This window comes from Eschrichtius robustus, chromosome 10 (genome assembly GCF_028021215.1).
Source record: "Eschrichtius robustus isolate mEscRob2 chromosome 10, mEscRob2.pri, whole genome shotgun sequence".
Classification (NCBI taxonomy): Eukaryota; Metazoa; Chordata; class Mammalia; order Artiodactyla; family Eschrichtiidae; genus Eschrichtius; species Eschrichtius robustus.
This window is the reverse complement of record NC_090833.1, coordinates 47,925,263-47,949,464: the sequence shown is the minus strand read 5'-3', so window position 1 is coordinate 47,949,464 and position 24,202 is coordinate 47,925,263. Positions and strand designations below refer to the sequence as shown.

The 24,202-nt window shown below is 39.9% G+C and overlaps 1 pseudogene; it reads left to right on the top strand.

Annotated features, from left to right (window-relative positions):
• Window positions 1–1,696: 1,696 nt before the first annotated feature.
• Window positions 1,697–18,516, top strand: LOC137770941 (glucosamine-6-phosphate isomerase 2 pseudogene; annotated as a pseudogene).
• The last annotated feature ends 5,686 nt before the right edge of the window (window positions 18,517–24,202 follow it).

Here is a 24,202-nt window from a genome sequence, read left to right as displayed (position 1 = left end):
GGGGAAAACTGCGGTGGGGTGGGGATGGTGGTGTGCTGAATTGGGCGATTGGGATTGACATGTATACACTGATGTGTATAAAATTGATGCCTAATAAGAACCTGCAGTATAAAAAAACAAACAAAACAACTAATACTAAACTTTCATTGGGTTATTTGTATGGAAATATGTTAATATAAATGTTTCAGACATTACATGAAATTTCTAAAAATCTTATATTTGTATTTGTATGGAAATATGTATGGAAATATGTTAATATAAATGTTTCAGACATTACATGAAATTTCTAAAAATCTTATATTTGTATTTGTATGGAAATATGCATGGAAATATGTTAATATAAATGTTTCAGACATTAAAACAAAACAAAACAAAACAAAAAACTGGAGGTGGCTGGGAGGAGAGACGGACTGCTAGATTTGATCTTAGGCTTTCATCCTTTAGTATTTACAGCCAACTTTTACAGTAACTGTATTTTTTGTGTGTTATTATACTCTCTTATGGAAGAAAAGGGAGAAATTCAGGCCTCTGCTACTCCTCAAGCCCCTGCCCAATCAATAGTCCTATACTGGCAACAGAGATGGATGAAGACACAGTGAATGGTGATAACTGTCATGATCTGAGGAGTTCTTAACCTCTGTAGGAGGTGTTGGGTCTCCTTTAAAATCCAGAAAAATGCACACACAATTCTGACTCAACTTCAAGAGATTCTTGAGTCCCCAGAATCTCATCCATTAATTTCATTGAGGTTCGGCAACTCCATATTAAGAACCTCTGAACTAAGTTGTAGCAGGAGATGACTAGACCTGATAATGACAGGCAGAACTGATGGTAAAAGCTTTGGAGGCCAAGCCCATGTGTTTCTATTTGGAATCTTGGCTGCTTTAAATATAGCCGGAGCAACTGGAACTTAAAATTAAAAAGGAAGAAAATGGAAGTTTATATATTTTTCTAATTAATATTTTGAGTTCAAACAATGCCTTTCAGAATAAATAATTCACCATAGTCCCAAGTGGTGAATTAAGGACAAGAGTTCATGATTCCTTACAAAGAAAAAGAAAGAAAGAAAACTGAGGATGCATTCATTCATTCAACAAATCTACATTGAGTTCCCACGATATGCCAGGCCTTGTTCCAGGAGCTGGAGACATAGCAAAATAGACAAAGTGCCTGCCACGTGGACTAGCTTTCTTGTTGAGGTGGGGGAGGGAGACAATAAACAAGCAAGCAAATAATTACATGCTATAATGTCATACTGTAATGAGTGCCAGAAAGAAAAATGCAGCAAAAGCAAGCAAGCAATGGGGCGGCTGTTTGGCAGAGGGCAGTGAGGGAAGGCTGAGAAAGAGACACTTGAACAGGTGCCAGAATGGAGTGAAGGAGTGAGCCATGCAAGCATCTGGGGAGTTTTCCAGGAAAACAGAACAGGAAACGCAAAGGCCCTGAAGAAGGAATGTGCTCCATGTGTTTGAGAAACAGCTATGAGGCCACTGTAGTTGGAGGGAGGTGAACAAGGGAGAGAGCGGTGGGAGGTTCGGGAGGCATCCTGGAGTCTGAGGCCACAGGAGGGACTTTGAGTTGTCTTCTAAGAGTTGTGGGAAGCCACCAGAAGGTTTTCAGGAGGGCAGTATCATATCTGCCTTATAGCTTATGATGGGTCGTTCCAGCTGCTATGTGGAAAAGAGACAGTAGGAGGATGAGTGTGAAAGGAGAGAAGACGAAAGAGAATGCTTTCATTCCATTCCCACATGGTACCCAGCGGTTTTTGTTGGCCCTGGAAAGAGAACATAGATACAAAGATTATCAGTATCAAACTACACCCTTTATACCAGTTCATTCTACCCGGTATGTCACCAGCATCCAGTTGGTGGGTCCTGGAAACGAGACGGCAATCACCTACCTAACATAGCTGTGATAGTGTGACTTACCATAAGAAATAAATATTTGGTCTTTGTCCAGTTCCTGGCATAGGATTCCTAAAACCCTTAGAATTTCGTAAGTGATGAGAATGAGTGCCTTTTTTTATGTTAATGGCTTTGGGGCGGAAAAACCTAAGGATGGGGGCTGCTAGCCTGGAGAACCAACCATGTGATTAGGGGATTGAAACTTTAAATCCCACCCTCCCTGACTTGGGGAAGGGAAGAGGGGCTGCAGTTTGAATCAATCATCAATGGCCAATGCTTTAATCAACCATGTCTATGTAATGAAGCCTCCATAAAAACAGACAGGGTTCAGAGACCGTCCAGGTTGGTGAACATATGGAGATTTGGAGAGAGTGGTGAGCTCAGGGGAGAGCATGGAATCTCCTCACACTTTCCCCACACCTTCCCCGTGCATTTCTTTCGTCTGGCTGTTCCTGACATATCCTTTTTTATAATAAACTAGTAACCTAGTAAGTAAAATGTTTCTCTGAGTTCCGTGAACCCCTCTAGCAAATTAATCCAAACGAAGATGGGGGTTGTGGGAACCTTCATTCTATAGCTGGTCGGTCAGAAGCCCAGGTGGCAAACTGGAGTTGCCATTGGCACCTGAAGTGGGGTGTGGGGGGCAGTCTTGTAGGACTGAGCCCTTAACCTGTGGGATATGACAGTATCTTTAGGTAGATAGTGTCAGCATGAGTTGAATTGCAGGGCGCCCATGTCAGCACGTCTGAAAAGTGCTTGGTGATATATGGGAAACCACCCCCTGACACTGGTTTCCAGAATTGGTACCAGAATACTATTAGCGCTTATCTTCTTTATGCAAATAATTGCTTGTCTTTTCCTAAGTCTCCCACTGGGAGGTAGATACGGTAGCTAAGACATAGCAGCCAAAGCCCTGGACTTGGGATCAGAAGACCTGGGTCCAACACTCCATAGGACCTGTATAGATTGGGTAAGTCACATAACCTCTCTAGCCCTCAGATTCTTCATCTGTAAGATGAGGATAATGCTAGCTTCTTCACAGAGCGGTTATGAGAAGTAAAATTCAAAAATGTTTTTGAAAGGGCTTTGTGAATCCTATGCAAATGTAAGGAATTATTTTTAAAAACTTACTCCCCTCCAATTCAATCTTAACCCAGCTCAGACCCAGCAGCCACTAAAAGAAGGAAGTGACGAAACAAAGAAATGGTTCTCCCACTACTCTCTTGGACTCTTGGAGATGGGGGACGGGGTCGGGGGAGGAGGTGTTGGAGGGCAGGCTAGGATTTTGCAGAGTAAGGACAAAGAGAGGAAAAAAGAGAAGTGAATGGAAGGGAGAGGGGTTTGGAGGCAGTGCATGAAGAAAAGTGAGTCTGTGTAGCAGACAAGCACTGCCCAAATCCTCCTTCAAGTCTTGCAATCAGCAGACAGCGTCCAACTATCAGTCCCTCAGGGTCTGCCTTAGCTGCAGAGAGCCACCTCATCCAAGGGGCTCCTGGGGCAGCTCGCATCTGGTGACTGATAAACAAGTGTTATAAAGGCCTACTCATTTTGGCCCACTGATGGAAAAATATGACAGGCAAATTCACACCAACATTGCCAGCTGAGCTGCTGGAAACATTGTCAGGCCTACATCACAGATAAATTTCTCCCTCTTCTTCCCCTTCCTTACAAAAGTGTCGACTCCAACAAATATCTTGCAACCCAAACTCTATCTCAGCATCTGCTTCTGGAGAACCTGGACTGCACCAGGACAGGTCTGAAAGAGCAGATGATAAGATGGGGTTTACAGCCAGATCACTCTGCCCAGACTGGAGATAAGGACTCCATCAGTGAAGCACAGATAATCTCTGTCATAAACTTTCACTGGTGGTGAATTGAGAAGGTGGATCTGTGAAAGGGAATGCACTAGCAGGTGTGATGAATCAGGCATTTGAGACATATGGAGGAAATAGAAGCTATAAGGAAAACAGTATTGGATAGCTATTGCTAAGGACCACTGTTGTGCTACAGAAAGACAAGGAATAACTGAAGGTAAGAAATAAGGAATTGAAAGCCAGATGTGAAAGGAGGAGGGTCTCTTTGGTTGCAGAGAAGTTCTCACCTCCTGCAGCTGGAAAATAGAGAAAGTCAAGGTCCAAGCCTAGGTCTTAATGGAATGGCTGAACTTCAGAGACGATTAAAAGCCTAATCAAGGAAACTCTGTTATGCTAAGGTCAGAGCCCTGTTTGGGGAACTAGGGACTCTGACACATGGGCTGGGACATCTGGGCAAACACCCCCAAAGATTTGGATTCCTTAGGTTTCTTTGAACTTTCTGAGGCTGCAGATGTTGTCCATATCTCCTTATTAAGAAACAAACAATATTGCATCTTAGGACCTAAATGATTTAGGGATTGTGGTCCTTATCACATCTTCATTAATTCACTGGTCTGTCAACTGCAGAATGCATCTAGTAGGATGATTGTAGACTACTGATAGTAGTCTAATCACAGATGCCAGGCCAGATGTGATATTTTTGATAGAGGAGATTAATATGGCCTCAGGAATACAGACTGAAGAGGACCTATCAACAGATTCTGGTAGACACTTCTGTTGGACACATGTACCCAGCAACATCAGTTGTAAGCATAAATGATGATCTAGCTTGACTTCTAAGACAAGTCTCGACCTTTGAGGTCTAAACCAATAAAACCCCACTTTGGGATAGTAACTGAGCCAGCAGCTGAAGTCTCTTTCTTCCTCCAGTCTGGAAGAATATCAAAATATCTTTGCATGGATCAAGCTTGTGTGCTTGATCGTTTTTATATTACTTTCATAAATACTCCTGTCTGCATTCTACTTCACATTTGGCTGTGGTTACCAAGTATCTGTAACCCTTAAATTTCTAGACAGTATTGTACTTTCCCTAGAAAGCCATATTCCAGCAAACTTGTGCTATAGTGTGTACCACCTGTACATGCATTGTATAGGCCATGTGTAAATATCCCAGAGAAAAACACTATTTTTAAGCACTTAGGAAACATTTCTATGTAAATTACTGTAAACTTTTTCAATAGTTGGGACAATGGCAATTCAAAAATTGACTTTGATTTTGCAAATGTGTTCTTTTCTCTCAATCAGAAAAGACGAACCAGAAACAGTTTGAGTTCACATGTGGTAGACAAAAATACATATTTTCAGTTTCCCCCCATGGATATATTAATTCTCCTTCTGTCACAATATAGTCCAAAGAGATCTGGACCACCTGGGCATCCCACAGAACATCACACTGGTCCATTACACTGGTGGCAATGTGTTGATTGGACTGGATGAGCAAGAAATGGCTAGCACTTCAGAGGCCTTGCTAAGATACATGTGTCCCAGGGAATGAAAGAGGAACCCTGTGAAGATTCAGGGCTTGCCATAGCTATAAAATTTAAAGGAGCCCAATAGAAAGGGGTGTGCTAGGATACCCCTCCAAAGTACAAGATTAACTATTGTGGGACTTCCCTGGTGGTCCAGTGGTAAAGAATCTGCCTTCCAATGCAGGGGACATGGGTTTGATCCCTGGTCGGGGAACTAAGATCCCACATACTGTGGGGCAACTAAGCCCACACACCACAACTACTGAGCTCGTGTGCCTCAACTAGAGAGAGAAAACCCAGACACCACAACTAGAGAGAAGCATGGTGCTGCAGCAAAGATCCTGCATGCCGCAACTAAGACCCAACTCAGCCAAAATAAAAATAAAAATAAATAAATAAAATAAAAATAAATATTTTTAAAAAAAGATTAATTATTGCATCTTATCTCCTACCATGAAGAAGGCAGCACAGTGCCTGCTGGGCCTCTTTGGGTTCTGAAGGCAACACATTCCACACCTAGAGGTATGGCTTTGGCCCATGTATAGGGTGACACAATAGGCTGCCAGCCTTGAGTGAGGCGCAGAGCAGGAAAAAGCTCTGCATCAAATCTGAGCTGTGGTGCTAGCAGCCCTACTGCTGTGCCATGTGATTCATCAGACCCTAGGGTGTCAAAAATACAGGGATGAGTTTAGAGCAAGTCCCAGTGGAGAATCCCAGCACAGGCTATCCTCACAGAGTACAGAGTACAGTGCCGTGAAGCTGGTCATCAAGCTGTACTTTCAGCAGGCTATTCCAACACTGCCTCAGTGTAGCAGCTTCTGAGTGGCATGGTATGTGAGAGGGCGATGGTCAGGGACCCACTCCCACATCTCCTTTGCTATAAAGTGAGTCCCTGGTCTGATAAAAATTACGTGTGATCCCATCCCAGTGAGTTAAACACTTTGAAAGCCCTCAGAGAGTGGTTCTATCTGAGGCCCAGAATGCAGGAAAAGGCAAACCCATACCCAGAATATGTGTCTACTCCTGAGGATGAACTGCTGGCCCTTCCAGGATAAAAGGGGCCCAATAGAGTCAATTTCTTCTCCAGTCTCTGTTGCTAGCAGGTGGACATTCAGCAGTGGCAGTCTTGGTAAATGGGAATCAACAATGCTTGTTCCCTGCATGGTTTCCATCTCCACTACTACAGCCACTTGATTCATGTATCCATCATGGAAGCACTGAGGTAGCTGATGACAGGGGCTGGCTGTCAGTCAACTGGCCAGGTCATTTTGTCTATTCGGTTGTTTAGTGTCTCTTCTGTAGATTTTCTCTGGTAGATGTTAACATTTGATGCATTTCATGCCCACTCCTGTGTCTATCCACATGCCTCTACTCCAGACCTCCTTGTCTACAAACTTCCAATCTTATTTAACCTTCCATCCAGACCACTGGCCAACTGGCCATGCTATTTGCCACTGCCACGAATTCATATATATTCTAAATTCAGGTTACCTCTCTTTCCATACAAAATGGATGACCAAGTGCACTACTCAACACTCTACACACTGGAGGATCTTCTGTTTCCACTGTCTTTCAAGGCCACCTCTGAGGGGACTGTAGAGAAGCCACTGTCCATTTCCAGCTTGCATTTGCATTCAGAATGGACCCATCTGCAAAGCAAACCCAGACTATTTTCTCCTCCTTCAGTTGGTCATGCACAATCCCCCACACAGCTATGTGTGTGAGCTGAGGAGGGGCACTGGAGCGACAGTGGGAGGTATCATGTGTCTGGGGTGCTGTTCATGCAGCTTAGTTGTGCCCTCTGGTCCTGCTTATGGTCAGTCCTGGATGTAGCACCTTTTTAAATCATGGATTGCTTCTCTTATGACTTGATTGATCGGCCGCAGCTTGTGATGGGATGTTTCACTGTCTGGTCACTTGGTGACCACTGACAGGCTTTCTGTCTCTACTAGAGCCTTAAAGCATGGCAGGAGTACTTTCTCAAAGGGATGTGATTCTCTACTGCACACAGCATGGCCTTGCTACCAATTCCCAAGGCCCTGAATTATGATTCTTGCACTGGGGCTTGCCACAAAAACCATACAGCATCTTTTCTTACCACTGGTACCTCCAACACCATGGGGTCTGCAGGATCATATGGCCCAAGTGACAGGGTTGCTCACACCTCAGCCTGGACCTGCTGTAAAGCGCTTTCTTGCACAAGGCCCCACACACACCTGGCAGTCTTTCATGTCACTGAGCATATGAGCTGCAGCAGTAACCAAAACATACATATGGCTTTAAGCTTTCATCTATTTTTGATAAACATGAGAGTGAAGGCGGTTGAAAGCTGGGGGACCCAGCAGAAGAACTTCAATTTGCATGTAGGGACCTAGCCAGAGTAAGTAAAAACTACAGAATACAACCCCAAAGCCACCTAGGACCTTTTCTTCCTGAGGCATGCAAAAATCAAGCTTTCTAGTTGATTAGCCAGGTGTGAGAGTTCTAACTTGACAAGAAAAAAGTACATCCTGTTGTCTTCATTGCTTGATCTCAAACGGGCTCTTGTCACACACTAATACATTACAATTCTTTAAACAGGGAAGTGGCTAGGACAAATTATTTTCTCAAAGGCTCAGAATGGTATAATGCTTGTTCCTCCCCACTCCCCTTCCCAACACACAAAAGATATCTGAGAATATACCTGGCTGTTATGTGTAAGTTTTCATTGACTCAAGTCTAGTAGAAAGGCCTAAGCAGTATATAGCATTGTTCTATTATAAATAAAAGCTCAGTACTTATTTTTAATTATTTTAAGGGAATTCACTTTGAAAAGTGTTCAGAAAGTTCAAGGGTAGTTAGTGCCATTTTTCTGTCCCATGTCCTTTAGCATAAGACTCAAATCTACCAGGTTATCACAAGATAAATAATACTCCTAGCTATCATTTATTAGTATTTATTATTATTTATTACCATAATATAATGTTAAGTATAATTACATTTAATAATTGGAAAAATCTAGTAAAAGAGGATGTGTGAGGGGGCCAAAAGGCCACTCCCAATTTCAGCAATTTGCTAGGAGGATTCACAAATTCAGCTTATAGTCATATTCAGGGCTATGATTTATTATAGTAAAGAGATACAAGGAAAAATCAGCAAAGGGAAAAGGTGCTTGGGGTGAAGTTTGGAGGAAACCACAAGCTTTCAAGAGTCCTCTCCTAGTAGAGTCACACAGGACTCCGCAATGAGTTGTGACAACACATGTAAGATGGTATCTACCAGGGAAGCTCATTAGAGACCAGGTGCCCAGAATTTTTATTGGGGCTCTTCATACAGGCACTCTCTGTCCAGCATGTACTAAAATTCCAGACTCTGGAAGAAAAACAGGTGTCCAGCATAAACCATATCATTTGCACAAACAGTTAAAGCAAAGTGAGCCACTATTAGGGGAAGAGAATGGTGGAACCACCCTCCCCAAATCCAATTTCCCAGGTGCCAACCAAGGGCCAGCCTTGCAAGCAGGCCTTTCAAAGGATAGATTTCTCGGGACTGCTATGTCTTTCTACGCTATGTCTTTAAACTCTTTTCTGTATACCGGCACTATTATCTTTTTCTTTTTCTTTTTTTCTTTTTTGCCACACCACATGGCATGTGGGATCTTAGTTCCGACCAGGGATTGAACCCGCACCCCCTGCAGTGGAAGTGTGGAGTCTTAACCACTGGACCACCAGGGAAGTCCCTATTATCCCTTTTAAAATATATTTTGTATTTTCAAACTTTATATTTTTATATGCTATTTTACTTATATATTTATTTAAAATATTTATATATATATTTTTTATTTTTTATAAATTATTTATTTTTTGGCTGCGTTGGGTCTTCGTTGCTGCGTGCAGGCTTTCTCTAGTTGCGGCGAGCGGGGACGACTCTTTGTTGCGGTGCGCGGGCTTCTCATTGCGGTGGCTTCTCTTGTTGCGGAGCACGGGCTCTAGGCGCACGGGCTTCAGTAGTTGGGGCACGTGGGCTCAGTAGTTGTGGCACGTGGGCTATAGAGCTCAGGCTCAGTAGTTGTGGCGCATGGGCTTAGTTGCTCTGCGGCATGTGGGATCTTCCCGGACCAGGGATCGAACCCGTGTCCCCTGCATTGGCAGGTGGATTCTTAACCACTGCGCCACCAGGAAAGTCCCTATATTTTATTTTTATACTTATATATGTTATCCATTTTGTAAAAGAACGCAAAACAATCTCAAATAGGTTAAATATCTTGCTCAAGACCATATAGGTCATATATGGCAAAGCCAATATTCAAACCACAGTATGTCTGCCTCCAAAAGCCATACAGTTCACTAGGTTGTAATATCTCAAATCATAGCATCCAGCACGTAAATTGTGTGTCTTTTTACATAGTAAGATTAACTTACATACATACAGATTCTTCTATGAATAAATTCTTTTTTTTTTTTTTAATTAATTATTTATTTTTGGCTGCATTGGGTCCTCGCCGCTGCGCATGGGCCCTCTCCAGTCGCGGCGAAAGGGGGCCACCCTTCCCCGCGGTGAACAGGCTTCTCGTTGCACGTTGCAGTTGCCTCTCCCGCCGCGGAGCACGGACTCTAAGCGCGCGGGCCCCGGCAGCCGTGGCTCGCGGGCTCCAGGGCTCAGGCTCAGCACCCGTGGCGCATGGGCCCAGCTGCTCCGCGGCACGCGGGATCCTCCCGGACCAGGGCTCAAACCCGCGTCCCGGGCACTGGCAGGCGGACTCCCAACCACTGCGCCACCAGGGAAGCCCCTAATAAATTCTTTCACTGATAATTATGGCTGCTACAAATTTATAGATGGAAAGAAGAAAGGAAACAGGTTTTAATATCAGTATTTCTCATTTCTAAAAGATGTATGGGGACTTCTGGTTTCAGATCCTGCACATAAGAAGCCTGGAAGTTGCTACTCTATCTTAACAAGTAAAAAGCTGAACAAACTGTAAATCAACAACTCTTCTCAGATTCATTAGAGAAGTGAAGTCACAGGGCAAACCACTGCTTCCCAAATTGGAGAGACCAATAGGTGGATACAAAGAATTATAACTTACCAGAGCAGAAACCTCCGTGGGAACCAGTGCCAGGGTAGGGAAACCTGAACAGTAATTGACAAATTGCTGGAAGCTCAATGTGGACAAGTCTGAGAGATAAAAACTCCAGAGAACCTAGTCATCAGGAGGATACCACACTTTTATAAGTTTTACCTACCGGAACTCTACCAGGGTCTCCACTGGCAGGGGAGGGGAAAGGAACCCATTTTGAAATATACCAGATCACTGTGTTCTTCTTAACAGGTCTGCCTTCAGGAGTGACTCTTTGACCAGACCCTAATCTCCTGGGATTTTATCAGAATAGAGGGCCCAGAAATAAACCCATATTAATCTATTGGGAGGGCCAAAAAGTTAGTTCATTTAGTGAATACGTTGCTCAATAAAGTTCTTCATGAAAATGAAAAATGTCTTTTATTTTTACTTAAAATCAAACGAACTTTTTGGCCAACCCAATAGTCATGGAACTATAAGGGATTAGCAGATATAAACTACTATGTATAAAATAGATAAACAACAAGGTCCGATTGTATAGCACAGGGAACTATATTCAATATCCTGTAATAAAGCATAATGGAAAAGAATATGAAAAAGAATATATATACATATGTATAACTGAATCATTTTGCTGTACACCAGAAACACAACATTGTAAATCAACTATACTTCAATTAAAAAATAAAATATATATATATACACATATAGTTCACTGATTTTTGACAAAGGGGCAAAAGCAGTACAATGGAGCAAAGATAGGCTTTTCAACAAATGGTGCTGAAACAACTAGACATCCACATGCAAAAAAGTGAATCCAGATACAGACTTTATACCCATCACAAAAATAAACTCAAAATGGATCACAGACCTAAATGTAAAACACAAAACTATAAAACTCCTAGAAGATAACACAGGAGAAAATCTAGATGACCATGGATTTGGCAATGACTTTTTAATGCACATCAAAGACATGAATCACGAAAGAAATAATTGGTAAACTGGATTTCATTAAATTAAAAACTTCTGCTCTGTGAAACATTCTATCAAGAGAATAAAGAGACAAGCCACAGACTGGGAGAAACTATTTGCAAAATATATATCTGATAAAGGACTATTTTCCAAAATATACAAAGAATTCTTAAAACTTAACAATAAATAATAAACCAATTAAAAAATGAGGCAAAGACCTTAACAGATACCTCACCAAAGAAAATATACAGATGGAAAATTAGAAAAAAAAAGACCATATATCATCAGGGAAATGCAAATTAAAACAACAATGAGATACCGCTACATACCTATTAGAATGGCCAAAATCCAGAACACTGACAACACCAAATGCTGGGAAGGGTGTGGGGCGACAGGAACTCTCATTCATTGCTGGTGGGAATGAAAAATGGTACAGCCACTTTGGAAGACAGTTTGATGGTTTCTTACAAAACTAAACATACTCTAACCATATGGTCCAGCAATTGTGTTACTCGGTATTTACCCAAAGGAGACGAAAATTTATGTCCACACAAAACCTGCACTTGAATGTTCAGAGCAGCTTTACTTAAAATTGCCAAAGCTTGGAAGCAACCAAGATATCATTCAGTAGGTGGCTGGATAATTAAAACTGTGGTACATCCATATAATGGGACATTTTTCAGTGATAAAAAGAAATGAGCTATCAAACCATAAAAAAATGGGGAAATCTTAAATGTATATTACTAAGTGGAAGAAGCCAATCTGAAACAGCTACATAGGTATGACTCCAATTATATGACATTCTGGAAAAGGCAAAACTATGGAAATAGTAAAAAGATCAGTGGTTGCCAGAGGTTAACGGGTAGGGAGGGATGAATAGGCAGAGCGTGTAGAATTTTTATGGCAGCGAAACTAATATGTACGATAACAAAAGGTGGATGGGTGTCATTATACATTTGTCTAAACTCATAGAATGTAAAGCAACAAGAGTGAACTCTAGTGTAAACCATGGACTTTGAGTGATAATGATGTATCAGTGTAGGTTCCTCAGTTGTAACAAACTCTGGTTGGGGATGTTGATAATGCTGGAGGCTATGAATGTGTGGGGCAGAGGGTGTATCAGAAATCCCTGTACTTTCCACTCAATTTGGTTGTCAACCTAAAACTGCTCTAAAATATAAGGTCTATTATACATTCTAAAGAAAAGTCTGTGAGTGAACATATACTTAATGAATATGTTATACCAATAAACTAATTTTAAATTTTAAAAATGATATATGAAGGAAAAGTAAGGAAATTCAGCTATGTAGTTTTGTTTACTAGCTTCTTTGTTTGATTATTTGTTTTTACTTTCTTCTATGAAAAAAAGCACCAAATAGAGGTACCCATAAGCAAGTTCCCAGATTGGGTATCCTTTACTACTTTTCAGAAAACTGTCTTTGCTACTTTTCAGCAGAGGAAAAAGAGAGAGAGGTAATGCATCAAAGCTTGCGTGTGAGAGGCAACTCTTCCTTTTTCAATTTCTTCACAGGACTGGAGGATTCTCCCTCTGAGTCATAGCCCACTAAGTGTCTACAGGACCAACAGTTATTTCAACTTCAGTAGCTTTACATGGGAAAAATCCCTGACACAGCTCTCAAGTTGAAATGAATGAAGAAATAATGTGTATTTGTGAGCCTTTTAGACACAAAAATAAGGCCACCTATGAAAACTGTTTCATGGGTATTAAAGCACAAATACAAAAGGATAAACATATTATCTAAAAAAAAAAAAAAAAACTCAATGTACTCTTACCTGCTTTTACAGTGCAAAGAAACTACTTTGCAGCACAGTCTAAACTGCATGTTTGTCCTGAAAGCTTCTTGCATTTGATTTGCATGGCAGATAAAGATGTTCTCATAGGGCATTATTTATATAGCAGCACAACAAATATTTGATCTATTACCCAATCCTAATAAAATTAGGGCCCATTCATGATTCATCTCAGTCTCACTTGTTTCCTATCAAATCATAGAAGCTTTATATAAATGAAATCAGGTTTAGGCTTAAGGAAGTCAGTGGTTATTTCAACCACCCCTTGGCCCATATGTCCTTCCTTTTGTCTCCCCAAACGATGCTTTTATAACCAATATCCTGCTCTAAGTCTTGGTGAAAATTTCAGCTCCTTAATTTACAAGTGAAGTGAGTTTTGGCAAGCTACTTTAACTTTCTGGGACTTAAGTTTCTTCATCTGTAAAATGGGGATAAGAGTAATACTTATCTCATGACATGGCTCTAAGGATTAAATAGTATAATGCATGTTAAGCTCTTAGCACACTCCCTGGCATATAAAAATGCTCAATAAATTTTGTTTTTCATTATTATCATAAGGGCCATTCAGTGATAAATAGCAATCCTTTCTGAGCTGTGTGTAATCTATTAGGACAGAAATCTTTTCCTTTACTTTTTTTTTTTTTTTTTACCAGTAGCATTTATGCAATATTAGCATCATTCTGATCTATGGGGGCTGGATATTGAGGAAGTCACGAAAAAATCCATGTGAGACCTTCGGTGCCAAATGTTGGGAGTATGGGGATCCATCTGGGACTTTTCCAGTGCTCATGGGTGAAAGCTGAATGTCACAAGATGCCAGGAAGCAAGGAGACTGAGCACCAGCTGAGATCCTGGAAATAATTTTGGAACTAGGAATGGAGGTTCCATTTGCTGGCACTTTCTTGTAAGCTTTCCTGATAAACTTTTGCTTATTTGTCATGTGGGTTTCTATGGTGATGGGATGATGGGAAGGAATTGTACAACAGATGGTCCTAATCTATTTAAACTTTACTACAGTTTACTCCTTTGAGGTAAAACTGTGACAGCACATACCTAGCTGCCAAGATTCCAGTGAGCATCATGAGTTTAGACTTGCCTCTGTCTTTCCTTCTTTTCCTTGTGACCCAGGAAGGCCACCACTCAGGCCCAGTAGTAGGGTTTGGTGAGGGGTGAAGGGTGCTGGCAGCAATAAGAGTTTGCTTATGAAAGACTCTAGCTTTTTATTGTGGGGATCATTTCATAATGTATACAAATATCAAATCATTATGTTATACAACTGAAGCTAATGTATGTTAATTATACCTCAATTTAAAAAAAGGAATCTAGGGAGCTCCCTGCTAGTCCAGTGGTTAGGATTCCACGATTTCACTGCTGTGGCCCAGGTTCAATCCCTGGTCTGGGAACTAAGATCCCACAGGCTGCACAGCATGGCCCCCCAAAAAAAAAGAAAAAAAAAAAAAAAAAAAGGAATCTAGAACATTTTACTCTAAGGTTATAAAAAGAGCTTGAGATTCACAAAAATTAGGAGTTCAAAGTTTGCCTCTACCTCTTAATAGCTCTGTATCCTTACATATGTTAGTTTACCTCTGGAACCTTATAAAAGAGGACAATTATGTCTATTTTCACTACTTTAGGGTTTTTAAGAGAATCAAATGAATTAACAAATGTGGAAACATATTATAAACTGTCACACACTATAACAATATTACAGCACTATCTAAATGATAGCCTTGGAGTGAAGTTTCCTGCAGTCTTTTCTGAGAAAGGAGCTTCCTGCCTCCCAGAATGAGCTGAGTGAACTGAGTCAGAAGGTGACACTCCCCAACAATCCACTATTTAATGAGTACCCCAAATGAGAACTTTGGAAAAGTACTACATTCAGTATAATTTATTTTAAACCTGTTATATATACCTTCTATCAAAAGTTTCTAGTAGGAAACACTACATTCAGAATTAAAACTCTAGAAATTAAAAGTTCACCTGATGTTTAAAATTACTCACAGCGTGGTCATTTATTTATTAAAAAAAAAATAGAGATGGAAATGAGTACAGGTCCCTTCATATCTTACCTAAACAGAAAGAACCAAGCTGTGAAATTTAGTGACAGTTTGAAATAGGATTCGTAGGAATAATGGTATGATATGTAAGCCACTTAGGCTTCCCTCTATGAAAGGGAAAAGTATGGGTAAGGTTACCAAATATTTTTCAAGCTGATTTTTTAAAAAAGTTTGACAGGCTATGCCTCAGTTTCCTTACAGTAGGTATTCCAACTTGTTACCAGGCAAAGCTCAAGATTTTTGTACTTGGGCTTTCAATTTTTAATAACATGCTTCTAGTTTTGAGATTTTCTTCAAATGAGGATATTAAGACAGAGAGACTTTTATTTTTATTAATATTCTTAATGGTTTGTCTTTGAGTATTTATTCGACCATGTGAGATATATAAATGTTGTGAGGGCTTAAATTTGCCTGAGCCCTTTAACAAGAGCAGAGCAAGCCAAATTTCAGCATATGTGATGTTTGTAGTTGCCTCAGATCATTTTTTTAAACATATGCTTCCATTTTCTATCTGTTCTATCTTTGAAGATGTCACATTCTTTGTAAAGAGCATGAATAAAATATAAAGTGTGGCATACTTCCATCACTGTGGAATATTTTTTACTTCATTGAAAGCTAATACATAGACTTCTAAAATTATTAGTGTCTATATTAAGTTTTAATCTTTTTAAAATTGTTTTTCTCATTGAAAAGAAAACAATTTTTTTATAATGTGCAGTATTTTACAAGGTTTGAAACATTTTATTTATTAAAAATGTTTTGGGGGGCATCAAACCATATTATTGAGGTGCTTTGGGGGAGGGTTGAAGGACTGGGAGAGCAATGAGATCTGAAAATGAGGACAATTAGATCCAAAAACCACAACAACATTTTTAAAAGAATTTTCTTGTCAGCATGAATAGTCTTTTTTCTTAACTATGCAGTACATAGAACTATGCAAAAGAAGCCATTGGTTTAAAAATACATGGCAATATAAAAGCCTTTTGCTTTCTTTTGCTTTAAGGAAATTCAATATAGTGTTTCAGCAAGGTTGGTAGGGGTGCCAACAGAGAGAAAAGGAGGTCCCCTTGCCCCAGTTCCGAGTGTTTGAAACCAAACTTGCTTTCTAGGCCATCTACTATGTGTGGCAGGTAGGCCCATTTTTTTTTTTTTTTAAATAAATTTATTTATTCATTTATTTCTGGCTGCACTGGGTCTTCGTTACTGCGTGCGGGCTTTCTCTAGTTGCAGTGAGCGGAGGCTACTCTTCATCGCGGTGCGAGGGCTTCTCATTGAGGTGGCTTCTCTTGTTGCGGAGCACCGGCTTTAGGCGCGCGGGCTTCAGTAGCTGTGGTACGTGGGCTCAGTAGTTGTGGCTTGCGGACTCTAGAGCGCAGGCTCAGTAGTTGTGGTGCACGGGCTTAGTTGCTCTGCGGCATGTGGGATCTTCCCGGACCAGGGCTCGAACCCATGTCCCCTGCATCGGCAGGCGGATTCTTAATCACTGAGCCACCAGGGAAGCCCAGTGGCAGGTAGGCCCTTGAATTAGAATATTTTACATAGATAAAGAGAGCCCTTTTTCAAGGAAGTGTTTCATGATATGTATGGGAAATAAAAATAGGATGGAAGCAATTCGTACCACACAGTGATGTCAGGCTGCTTGTGGCAAACCCTTCATGTCTCAGAATGCCGTAGTCCTCAGAGGCGGGCTGTGGGATGATGTTAGGCCTCTACTGGCAATGACACCATGAAAGGAAAATACAAAGTGAGTATCATTATTTTGCTGCACTCTAGTAATAAATGGCATGCAGACTGCCTCTCCAAATCTGGTTCATTGTCAAATGAGTCCTCATCTTTGGCTATTATGCTAATACATGTCTATACCAGCACGAAAGAGCTAGGTACTCATGATTAAGAAGAACAGAATAGTTTAATTTAAAAAAAATGGAAAGTGGCATCTATTTCTTTGTATAGAATGGAGTTTGGGATGTTGCATCTAAATTTGTAGCATCCCTCAAGCTACTCTGTGAATAATTGCAAGTTCAGAAGCTAGTGTTGTGTATGTGGTCAACTAATAACTCAAGATAAAACAGGGGACTTTTCTCTCTGAAAGAGCTATCTGGTGTTCCTATTGCTCCAGCATCAGAAGAGTCTGTCAGTCCACTAGGTGTACTAATATATATCATTAGTATTGTTGGGGAGGAAACTTTCCTCTCCCCTTCTAGGTTCTTCCGGCTGGTTTAAGAATTAATTAAATTGACATGAGACAGATTAACAGGAGAAAATAAAATTTAGTTTTGTACGTATGGGAATTCCACATACATGAGAGGGTCAGAGACCTCACATACATGAGAGGTTTCAAGACAGAAAAGTAAAACGAGGTATATATGCCATCCTGAGCTAAGGAATGGAATAGGGGCCTGGGGCTTCCAAGGACAGGAGGATCATTCACAGGATGATAAGAAGAGCAGATATTTGGTAATTAGCTGTTCACCCTGCCATATAGATGGGGCCACTTAGATAAAATGTATCTCTGGTAATAACTCTTTTCCTGGGAAAAATCCCCAATAAAATTAATCTAGGTAGTTAAGGGAGGGGCAGTAGTTTCTCTTGAGTTCACAGAGTCTTCATTGCTTTTCACTCAAAATAATCCACATGCCAAGGTGGCACATCCTGGGGAGGCCTGTTCTGAATGCCTACAAGTAGCTTATAAAAAATCTAATAGAACATCACAAGAATGGAGACCTTTTTTTCAAATATGTAAAGACATCTAAAATGCACGAACGTATAGAATTTCCCAGCAATCATCCTGAAAGCTACCATTCTTTCTTTTTTTCTTTTTCTTTCTTTTTTTTTTTTTTGGCCGCGTGACTTGCGGGACCTTAGGTCCCTGACCAGGGATCAAATCCAGGCCCCTGCAGCGGAAGCATGGAGTCCTAACCACTGGACCGCCAGGGAATTCCCCTGAAAGCTACCATTCTTACATGTGGAATAACTTTTTTAAACACATTGACATAGATCTTAAGAATACTCATATCTTTGATGGGAATGCTGCAGGTTTACAAACAGAATGTGATGCATTTGAAAAGAAAGTATAAATAAGCTGGAGGAATAGATCTATATTTTGGAAGTAATGATCCTCCTAACAGACACACATGAGGCATTTGTCCTGCACAAGGCAATGGAGGAAGGAGTCTGGCACGTGTGGATGGTTTCCCCTTTCCGTCAGCATCTCTGAACTATTTTTGTGTATGATGAAGATGCTATTTTAGAACTAAGAGTTAAAACTGTGAACTGCTTAAAGGTTTAATGTATGTACCCAATAAACTTGTGGATCCACTATACACTATGATAGAATTTGAAGTGGATTGGAGCAAAATTTTGCTTGAATAAACAGAATACTTTTTATAAGATGTAGATGAATTTCAGCTATGTAGTATGATGAAACATGGGGGATTTCTAAGATTGTCATTTTTAAAAGTCCAATTATCTATTTGTTAAGCACTCCATATTTAGAATGTATCTATTTTACACTAGGACTTAGGAGTTAGCTTTCATGACTGATCAGCTGTTCATTATAAATAAATATCTTAATGACAAATAAACATTATTATACGTAGTTAGCCTATAAAACAACACAGAAGTGAAGTATCTGCCAGTGTAATAAATTTTAAAAGTCACTTTAAAGGTGGAAATTCTGTACATCAAGTACTATTCAGGATGTAACTCCAGTGGCATAATATACATAGGTGTATATTTTTAAATTATATGAAGGCACTACAAGCCTTTCAGGTATCAACTATCATTGCAAACCTTAATTTTGGAATGATATCTTTATATTTCCTCTGCATTATACACAAACTTTTTTCTATATAATTGCCTTAGTCGTCTGCCTACAGTGGCATCTGGACATAGAATATATTGTTGGTGAAGGAAAGCTGAAGAGAAGACAGTACCTAAAAGTACAGTTTATGTCCTTTTGAAAAGTATGTATAGTGCATATTTTGGGTGCACCTTCTTCTTTAGCATCTTTTTAAGAGATGTGACAGGATGAGAGAGTGTCATGGACATATATACACTACCAAATGTAAAATAGATAGCTAGTGGGAAGCAGCCGCATAGCACAGGGAGATCAGCACAGTGCTTTGTGACCGCCTGGGGGGGTGGGATGGGGAGGGTGGGAGGGAGGGAGATGCGGGAGGGAGGAGATATGGGAACGTGTGTATATCTGTAGCTGATTCACTTTGTTATAAAGCAGAAACTAACACACCATTGTGAAGCAATTATACTTCAATAAAGATGTTTAAAAAAAAAAAAAAAAAACCTGAAATGCAGGACAAGGCATGGAGAAAAGGGAACCCTGACAAGCTGATGGTGGGAATGTAAATTTCTAACAGCCGCTCTGGAGAAGTGGATGGTGATTCCTTAAAAATCTAAAAAAACAGAGCTTCAGAGCATATAGCGCTTCCACTCCTGGGCCTGTATCTTGGAAAAAACGTAAATTGACAGGACCCAGACACTCCAAAATTTATGCAGCCCTGTTTACAAGAGCGTCTACTTGGAAGCTACCTAAAAATCCTTGGCAGGAAGAATGGATAAAGAAATTATGCTAGATATGTACAATGGAATATTACTCAGCCATGAAATGAATGAAATAAGGCCATTTGCAGCCACTCGGAAGGACCTAGATACATTCATACTAAGTGTCATAAATCAGAGAATGATAAATATCATATGATAATACTTATCGGTGGAATCTAAAAATTGATACAAAGGTACTATCTTACAACACAGAAACAGAGTCCCAGACTTAGAACATAAACTTATGTTTACCAAACTGGAAAGGTGTGTTGGAGGCATAAATCATGCGGTTGGAGTTAGTATATACATATATACAGAGAGAAAACTTGTAATCAACATGGACCTGCTGTAGAGCACTTGGAACTCTTCTCAACACCCTTTAGTAACCTCAATGGGAAAATAATTCTAAAAAGAATATAGTCATCTCTGTATAAATGAATCATGTTGGTGTATATCAGAAATGAACACAACATGGTAAATCAACTATAGTCCATTAAAAAAAAAAAAGAAAAAGAAAAAGAAATGTGCTTTTATTTTTATTTAATGACTTGGGATCATGTCCTTAATATAAATAGCTTGGCTATTATGAGCTTTATACTAATAGCACACTAAGGAAATTCTTTTGATGAAAAATTTCTGATTGTTGTTAAACTTCATAAATGATTAATTTTATTCCTTATATACTGAAAAATGTCTAAAAGAATAATATCATGAAGTATACATAAAAGGAATTACTGTAAACTACTTTCAATTGCCATAGCAATTTGCATTTTAAATTGCAAATATATTGTTTTCTACCTTTAACTCAAAGCTCATAATAAATAAAGAGCTAGCTGGAAGATCTTAGGGTGTGCTATAAAATGATCTATTCCAGTACCCAAAGCCATCAGCATCAGATTCTCCATCCCCTTTCTGGAAATGCTCTGCTCTGCCAGGAGAGGGCACCATTGCCTACCAGGCAAAGAGAGCCAAAGGCTTATTATTAAGTACATCTGCTTCTAGCTCTTGGTTTCTTTCTCTTTGAAGAAATAACCCAGCCAGTGTGGGTATGATTGGGGGTAGGTTGCTACAGCACTTGTGTGGAAATTCAAGCTTTTCTATAATGCCCCTGATCATTTCAATACCCAGAAGAGCCTGAGTTCAGCCTTATCCCTGCTGGGAACACAGAGTATAATTATAATTGAATGATTGTTCTTAGAGGCTGCTGGCAAAACGGACAGGGTGAGAGTGGAGGACATGATTTTATGTTTGAGGCAGGTCATGCAACAAAAATAAGACAAGGCCTGGGGGTCAGGAGACCTGGTTCTATTTTCAGCTAGACCAATTCCTGAGTAACTTCATACAAGCAAAGAGAGAGAACCAAGTTCTGTATATATTCAGAAGCTTTGCCCTGGATTTTATTATGCATGCTCAATATAAGGACTCATATTTCTTTTACTTTGCTGTCATAATTATGAAAATTTGTGTTTCTATCACTTAAATATTAATTAAATATTTGGTATGGAAGAATACATTCATATTTTTTATGCACAGTATGTTTAAAGATTTAACTGCAGTTACCATTCAGAATGCAATATTAATATAATTCAGAATTCCCTAATTTTTAATCTAACAAAGAACAGATAGCAATGGCTGAGGTTACTGAAGAAATTTGAAAACTTGTGCATATTTGATTCAATATTTCTTTTGAGACTCTCCTAAAAATAGGCATGCAATGCCTCAAGATAAAAATGCCCAAGTTGGGACTTCTCCAGTTTGTCCAGTGGTAAAGAATCCACCTTCCAATGCAGGGGATATGGGTTTGATTCCTGGTCGGGGAACTAAGATCCCACATGCCATGGGGCAACTAAGCCCACATGCCACAACTACCAAGGCCGCACGCCTCACTGAGAGACACCGGGTGCCGCAAACTACAGAGCCCACGCGCTCTGGAGCCCACATGCCACAACTAGAGAGAAGCCCACGCGCCGCAACGAAGATCCCGGGTGCCGCAACTAAGACCCGAAGCAGCCATAAATAAATAAATAACAATTAAAAAACAAAAAAAAAAGCCCAAGTTTCCAGAGGCAGAATTTTATATGGAGGGAAAAAAACCCACATTGTTGAATTGTTCAAAATATTAGACAAAATATATGTGAAGGGGCTGGCATGTAATAAATGGTCTGTTTTTCTGTTTATTCATAACATTTTATGAGTGACGGCTGCAGTTGAAGTAGCTCTCTCTAGCTCATAAGTCTAACCTGAAAACAATAGGACTATCTCATGTGCAGGTTCATCACACTGTCATGCCTGAAAGAAAGACAAATCCTGCTCCGAAGAGCCATAAAGAGTTATACAGATCTTAACTCTGGGTCTCATTGCACAACACACAACAAAACTTTATAAACCTCTTCCTTAGCAAACACCCACCTTTCCTTTCCTTTTCCCCAATATCAGTTTATCTAACTTCTTCAATCATTCTCCTTAAAACACTCACCATTCCAGCCTTCCTTCTCAATTCTCTTGCTCCCTATTTTTCTCTTTCCTTGGGTAGTTCCTTGCACTTGCTTCTGTAGTATAATTCATGTTTCTTCAGCATTGCATCTCTTCCATTTCATCTCTCAGCAAAAGATATCCCTTGGAAAGTGAAGGAAAGGGAAAGACTGCATTTCTATCTATACAACATAAGAAGTGATGGGGGAAATTCCCTGGCAGTCCAGTGATTAGGACTCCACGCTTCCACTGCAGGGGGCACGGGTTCAATCCTTGGTTGCAGAACTAAGACCCCATGAGCTGTACGGTGCAGCCAAAAAAAAAGTGATGGGAATATCATACTGCCAAAAAGAGAAGGGAAAGAATAGGAGAGAAAGAAACTACTTCTGTAAAGAGATACTTGGCAAAATGATGATTACTTTTGTTAGATTTGACGTCAGCCAAATTTGACACTACCTGGCTAAACTACATTATCAAAATCACAAATAGAGTCAGAAACTCCTTGACCTGGAAGAGATCATTAAGTCCAAATCCAACATTTTACACATCAGAAGCTGAGACTCAGAAGGGTATTGGATTGTCCATAATTCCCTCATTGGTCACAAAGGTGGGATCAGAATTCAGATCCATTTACCCTGACCTCCTTTGCCCATTACAGCATACTTTCTTGCGCTAAGTGTTTAGCTACAGCATTTGCATTTTAGTGAGATCTTACATAAGAAAAGCCAAAATCCTAAAACAGAAATAAAATCATCTTCTTAGGATTTTCTCCCCCTGCTGCAATTATAGAAAAACTTTTCTGCCTATACAGAGAATAAACATTCAATATTAAAGTATTTATTAATTGCAAATATTTTTCATCCAAGTGAAACACTATAAATACTACAGAAAAATAGTTTATATATTTTTATAAAAGGTGATTTTGCAAATATTTGGGAAACCAAAGGTAGGTAACATTACATAAGTTTACTTAAAATAAAATACAACTACAGAAATTTTTTTTTTTTTTTTTTTAATGAGAGCCTCTGGGACTACAGTTTTGTCTTTTTTTTTTTTTTTAATTTTTATTTATTTATTTATTTATTTATTATTTATGGCTGTGTTGGGTCTTCGTTTCTGTGCGAGGGCTTTCTCTAGTTGCGGCAAGTGGGGGCCACTCTTCATCGCGGTGCGCGGGCCTCTCATTATCGCGGCCTCTCTTGTTGCGGAGCACAGGCTCCAGACGCGCAGGCTCAGCAGTTGTGGCTCACGGGCCCAGATGCTCCGCGGCATGTGGGATCTTCCCAGACCAGGGCTCGAACCCGTGTCCCCTGCATTGGCAGGCAGATTCTCAACCACTGCGCCACCAGGGAATCCCCAGAAATTTTTTAAATTAATCATCTCCATTTCTTTGATAAGAAACATAATGAACTTTTTTTCTCCTTTACCATCGATGGCTTTGTTCTCAGATCACGTACAGACCTTCATGAGAAGTAGTAAGTTCTGAGTAGAACATATTTTCCAGCACAGCTATAGGCACTAGGAATACAAAGATGGGTGTGCCGTTCTCTTGAGCACAACAACCTAGCCATACTTACTCTTGATTACTGAAACCATCTGACCAACCAGAATGACTTGCTCCTCTCTAACAACCTGTAAATAATTCCACAAAAATGTTTCAAGTTTTTCTTCCCAGAAGGTGAAAAAAAAGTCTGCTCCAACAATACCTCTACTGTATGAAACACAAAATATGATACATTCCTTTCTTATCAAAATATTGCTGCACAGAAGCATTTACCTTGACTTTCCTGGCAGCATACTTATGATACCTATGAAATAAACAGTTATTGGAAATATTCCTTATCATAACTGCAAAAGGCAGGATAACCACTTTTCTTCTCTGAAAAAAAAAAAAAAAGATATAAAGGTTTTTCTTTTCCAGGATGAGTATTATCATCTGCAAGCTGAAAAACTGAGTCTGGGATGGCATCATAGCTTTTGTGCAAGTAACAAGAAAAAAAATTATACATGCACAAATGACTTAATT